We start from the raw sequence: 6,000 nt of genomic DNA on the forward strand, positions 1-6,000 counted from the left end.
GTTTTGACTAGGAGGCAAAAGACAGATTTGAGATGTGGGATATAGGAATGTTCTATTTCTTGACCCGAATGGTGGCTTTATGGGACAATTCATTTCTTGACAATTTACTGAAATTCTTACTCTGGATTGCCTCTTTCTGTTGTATATATACTGTAACTCAGTGAGAGAAGTTCAAGAAATAGAACTAAGTATTAACATTTCATAATGAGAATGAGAAATAGGGAGAATAAAGTGTACTGAAACCATGAATTATAATAAAACCAATACTTAGGGCTGGGGCTTTAGCTCAGTGGCAGAGCACTTGCCTAGCATGTGTGAGGCACTGGGTTCTATCCTTAGCACCACATAAAAATAAACAAATAAAATAAAGGCATTCTGTGCATCTACACCTACAAAAAATTTTAAAGAACCAGTACTTACTGGGCAAAAGTAGAATTGGTCAATAAGAAGAAGATAAAAAGATGAAACTATTTTATTGTATTATTTATAACTATGAGTAAAATAAAGCTATTTCAATTTGAACATAAAAATTCGACATGATTCAGATCCTGTTGAAATGGTCAGCATAAGAAATGAATTTTGACTCATAAAACCATAATATTCAAGTTCAAGTATCTTTGGGTCCAATATGATTATTTTCCTATTCTGCCTTTGTCCATCTATCTGTCTCTTTCTCTCTCTGAGGATTGAAGGGGTACTTAACCACTGAGCCACATCCCCAGCCTCTTTTTAAAAAATATTTTTTTTAGTTGTAGATGGACACAATACCTTTATTTATTTATTTATTTATTTATTTTTATGTTGTGCTGAGGGTTGAACCCAGTGCCTCACCCATGGTAGGCAAACATTTTACCACTGAGCCACAACCCCAGCGACCCTAGCCATTTTTCATATTTTACTCAGAGACAGTGTTTTGCTGAGTTTCTTAGGACCTCACTAAGTTGCTGAGGCTGGCTTTGAACTTATGATTCTTCAGCCTCTACCTCCCAAATTGCTGGGATTACAGGTGTGTGACACCCTTCTTTGTGTGTGTGTATGTAATACCCCTTATAGTTTATTGGGATTTTTTTTTAAACAAAACCATACTACTCATCTGCAACTGATAAATCAGTTATTTGTGCCCTACTGAAATTAGAGATCCCTAAGAGTTACTGCTCAGTACCTGGTACCTGGCCTGCCACGGTGAAGGACCTTAATGAATGTTTGCTAATAGACTGAAGGGAAAGCAAAGGTTTCAAATCCATCCAAGCTCCAACAGGGCATATCCGGGACCTTCCAAATTCCATAAAGCCTTTTATATTGTGTTGTTCATATGCCTAGCAAAGGTCTGGAGTGAATTCTAGTCATATCAGGGATAACAACCTGGGAGATAAGGCTTTTGACACACTAACCTGTCATTTAATCCTGGCCTGTCTCTTCCTGGCTGGAGAATGTAGGACAATTACTGATTCTGTCAGATCCTTAGCATTCTCAGCTATAAAACAACAGTGTTCAGACCTAATTTGTAGAGTTGTTAGACATTGAAAGGATGTTATAAATGTAGAAGTCCTAACAGGTGCTAATTAAATGTCAATTGTTATTATTAATATTTGCCTGGGATAGTGTTAGCTTTAACGGTTGGTGCTTGTCATATTTGCAGAGAGGGCTAATGAGTAATATTTCATGATCAAGGAGAAACCTCTGAGGCTTAGTGACTGATGATATTAACCCAGTTACCCAGCCAGTAATGTACTGAGAAATCAAGATCAATCTATTAATTTAAATTCACAGGATTCTTCTGAGCAAGAAATGGAATGTCCTGGAGAATTTCACTATCAGTGCCACAGAACGGCAGTCATTGATCTGACTTATATGTGGTGAGTCCTTGTTGATGCTTCTTTTCAAATCATCTACTTTGTGAGGCTCCTTCACAGATGATGGACCCATTGCTCAGGAGTAGTCACAGTGAGCCTTGCAAAAGGTATTGAAATGAACCAGGGTGTCTACAGCTCAGGTTCCTAGAATTTGGAATGCAAAAAGGAGCACATATGTGCTTTTTTGGGGATAACAATCTGTGAATGTTATCGTGTCTGGTAAATAAACAGCTCCGCCTATCTGTGCTTTAATTTGTATAACTATAAAATGAAATTAATCTCCTCTACTTCAAAGGTGAGAAGATGCAGATAACCCTTTTCTTATTCTAGGTAACTCAGAACCACTTTGGTATTGTGTGGAACTATTGTGTCTAGTGTGTTCTCTGTGTTGTGTGGAATAGTATATTGGCATGTGATTGTTGCTACTGAGGAAAGACTTGAAAATTTCATGCCCTAATTCTTTTCTCTAGATATCTTTCTCAGGAACCTTTTTGTCTTTGTGAGAGGAACCTCAAGGAGGCAAGGATGATGGCTGGGTTACTGATGGATTCCTCTCAGGCAAATGGAAAGTAGTTCTTTCTTTAAAATGTCATGCATGTTTCCATCAGGTAGCCTTTGCCCTTCTCATGTATGTAAGTGTGTTAAGTAGTTAGAGCACTCCTCAGGGACTGAGTGAGTTCCCAGGTGAGTTTCTCTAGGAACCATACATTAGGCTATACAGGGAGTATATTGGCAATGATTCTTTTATCTCAGTATTTCCTACTTCTTTTTTTTTTTTTACTTTTTGTGCTAGGGATCAAACCCAGGGCTTCACACAGTCTAAGCATAAGCTGTGCCCCTGAGCTACCCCCAGTCCTTTACTATTTTTTTTTCTGATCCTCAGTCATGTTTGTTGGCTTATTGTTTTCCAAGTGTTACATCATGTTAAAAAGACGAAGGTGTCCAATCTGAAGGAATATGTATGTCATTGTGGGAATAATTCATTTACCAGTCTTTACAGAATGCTGCAATGTCTTCAGTGTTAAATATGACCTAAAAATAGAGGAAGAATAAGATGAGAACCCACAGTAGTGTTATGGTAAGGTACATTTAGACATGGGTCAGTGATACTGGTAATCCATGTGACCGAATGGAACCACCAGACAGCGATGATATGTAGAGAAGAGAAAAGATCTGAGGCCCAAGAGTGCAGTCCCTCATGCACCTTTCTTGGAACACCAAAGAAGATGGTAATTAGCTAAAGCCAGTTGTATTTGATGGTTTAGCATTTAGTGACCTTTGAGGATGTGGCTGTGGACTTTACCCAGGAGGAATGGACTTTTTGGATCAAACACAGAGAGCTCTCTACAGAGATGTGATGCTGGAGGACTACAGGAATCTTGTTACACTGGGTAAGGCTGGCATCATGTCTTCACTGAGCCCTTTATGAAATGAATGTTTCTTAAATGCTTGCTGTCAAATGGGAATGCTGTGATTAAAAAACAAAACAAAACAAAAAACGACATAGTCAGGTATGGTGGCATATACCTGTAATCCCAGCAACTCAGGAGGCTGAGGTAGGAGGATCACAAGTTTGCAGCTTACCTCAGCAACTTAGTGAGATACTGTCTCAAAAAAATAAAAAGGACAGGGGATATAGCTCAGTGGTGGAGTGTTCCTAGGTTCAATCCCCAGTGTCTACCCCATCCCCGCTGCAAGCACAGACATAGACCTTGGCCAATGGGCATTACTGTGCAGAGGGTTACCCATGAAGACTTCATTAAATAAATGACTTTCTTTTATGTGATTAAAAACTGTAAACCTTTAAATATGAATAAAATTCATGGTTCTTAGGTCTTAGAGCTCCCTAGTCATTTGAGGGCACACAGAGAGAACATGTTTACATATTTGTTCCTTTTAAATTAGCTTTACTACATTATTGGAAATGCTGCATGATTAGTTTGCTGTTTGCAAAGTTAGACTTGATCATCTTCAGAAGTCCTGAAAGCAGAGGTGTGGTTTCTTGATTCACAGAAATGGCTGTCATATCTTGCCCAGTTCTCTTTGTGTGTTTTCCCTCAAAAAAGGTCCAAATTATGTAAATCCAATTCCATCAATTGGACAGAGGGGGAAAGCTGAGGACAGGAGGAAGAAGGGCTCTGAAGGGTGAGGTCACAAGTAAATATGGTATTATGAGGAGGAGTTGCTAGTCTGGGAAACATGGGGTACATTGTAAGTATCACTGTGTAAATTCTGAGTGTACTTTTTTCCTGAGAAGACTAAGACAATTGGTTTCTGAGTTTCCTTGGGTGCCTTCAACTTGCTGTTACCTTTAAATTTCCATCTATCTTCTCAACTTTTTTTCTATTTTCAGGGAGGCCTCTGGCCTATTTGAAAGTTTAATTTTTTGCAACAGGCTTCACTAAGTTGATTGAGGCCTTGCTAAGTTTTTGAGGATGGATTTAAACTTGTGAACTTCCTGCCTCAGCCTCCCAAGCCACTGGGATTACAGGCATGCAGTACCATGCCTGGCTATGCTTTTAAACAACTTTATCACAAACTTGCATTTTTATAAAAAACCTGCTATTTTTATTTAATATTTGGATTTGCAACTTAATACCAAAGATGCTCCACAGTTTCAAAACATTTCTGCAGAGAAAACATCAAATGGAATATAATTGGTAAGATTTTCTAGCAGTGAAATCTTCCACATTAGGACCCGAAGCACCAGTTCCATGATTATGTGAGTCAAATGGCATTTACCCAAAGAAAGCAGAGTCTCTGAGAGATTCTCTGAATTTCATGAATTAAGGGATCACTCTAAACTTAACTTCAAAGCTATTTTTTCTCAGATACCTAAAAAAAAAAATCCACATATAACTCATGTATTCTATCTTTTACTTGAATTTTTACTTGTTCTAATTAGTTACACCTGAAGGTAGAATGCATTTTATGTAATCCATTTTTGATAAACATTTTTAATGACTATATTTATTAATACAGATACAATCTCTAAGAAGTTCTGTGAAAGTAGAGATGGTAAACAGGCTCCTGGCTTCATAGATTACTCAATATAAAGTAATTCAGGGTTGGGTGTGTGTAGCTCAGTCCTCAAAGCTCTGGATTATCTCTCCCACACCACACAAAATAAAACAAATCTCAAAAGCAGGGCAGTAACTCTGTATACATAGTAGAAACAGCAAAATGTTTAGTCATGATAATGTTGTTTCCAATACATAAATGTTGCTGATGGGGAAGACATTCTGTTACTATACTGAATGTGAAAAACTCTGTATTCATCATTCATCTCTTAATCTACAGAAAAGAAACACTGCTACAGAGAAACTCTATGGTTCTAACCATTGTGGATAAATCTTTAGCAAATACTTACTTCTTATGACTCATGAGAACTTACATTAGAGAGAAAACATCTAAGGATAAACAGGGTGGAAAAACCTTTAAAAAGAACTTAATTCATTTTCTGCCCCAAAGAATCCATGTTGGGGAGAAAACTAAGTGTGTACAATATAAAATCTTCAACCAGGTTACAAATCCTACTTGCCAGAAGAAGACTCATACACAAGAGAAATTGTACGAATACAAAGATTGTTGGAGAAATTTTCTAATCAGTCATGTCTTAAAGTACAAATGAGATCTCATATTGGAGAAAAACATACGCATGTAAGGAAAGTGAGAAAGCCTTCATTCATTCTTTGTACCTTATAGGACATTCTTTTCACTATGGAGAGAAGCCCTATGTCTGTAAAGAATATGGCAAAGCCTTCACTCAATCCACAGGACTTAAATTACATATGAGAACTCACACTGGAGAAGAAAATATATGAATCATACAAGAATTCACAGTGGAAAGAAGTCCTATGTGTGTATGGAATGTGGGAAAGCCTTCACTCCACACTCCACAGGACTTATTTTACACATACAAATCCACATGATTTCATAGCACATAACAACCCACACTTAAGAATAACTCTTTTGTAAGAAATGTGGTTTATGTTTTTGAGATGGGATCTTGCTATGTTGCCCAGGCTGGTCTCAAACTTCTGGGCTCAAGCTTTCCTCATGCTTCAGGATCCTGATATTTGGGACTACAGGCAAATGCCACCATAACCAGCCTAATAAATATGGTAAAATTTTACTTTGTGATTAG

At 37.6% G+C, this 6,000-nt stretch overlaps 1 pseudogene; it reads left to right on the forward strand.

Annotated features, from left to right (window-relative positions):
• The first annotated feature begins 2,396 nt into the window (after nt 1-2,396).
• On the forward strand, nt 2,397-5,793 carry LOC114107689 (zinc finger protein 846-like; annotated as a pseudogene).
• The last annotated feature ends 207 nt before the right edge of the window (nt 5,794-6,000 follow it).

This window comes from Marmota flaviventris, chromosome 1, assembly GCF_047511675.1.
Source record: "Marmota flaviventris isolate mMarFla1 chromosome 1, mMarFla1.hap1, whole genome shotgun sequence".
Classification (NCBI taxonomy): Eukaryota; Metazoa; Chordata; class Mammalia; order Rodentia; family Sciuridae; genus Marmota; species Marmota flaviventris.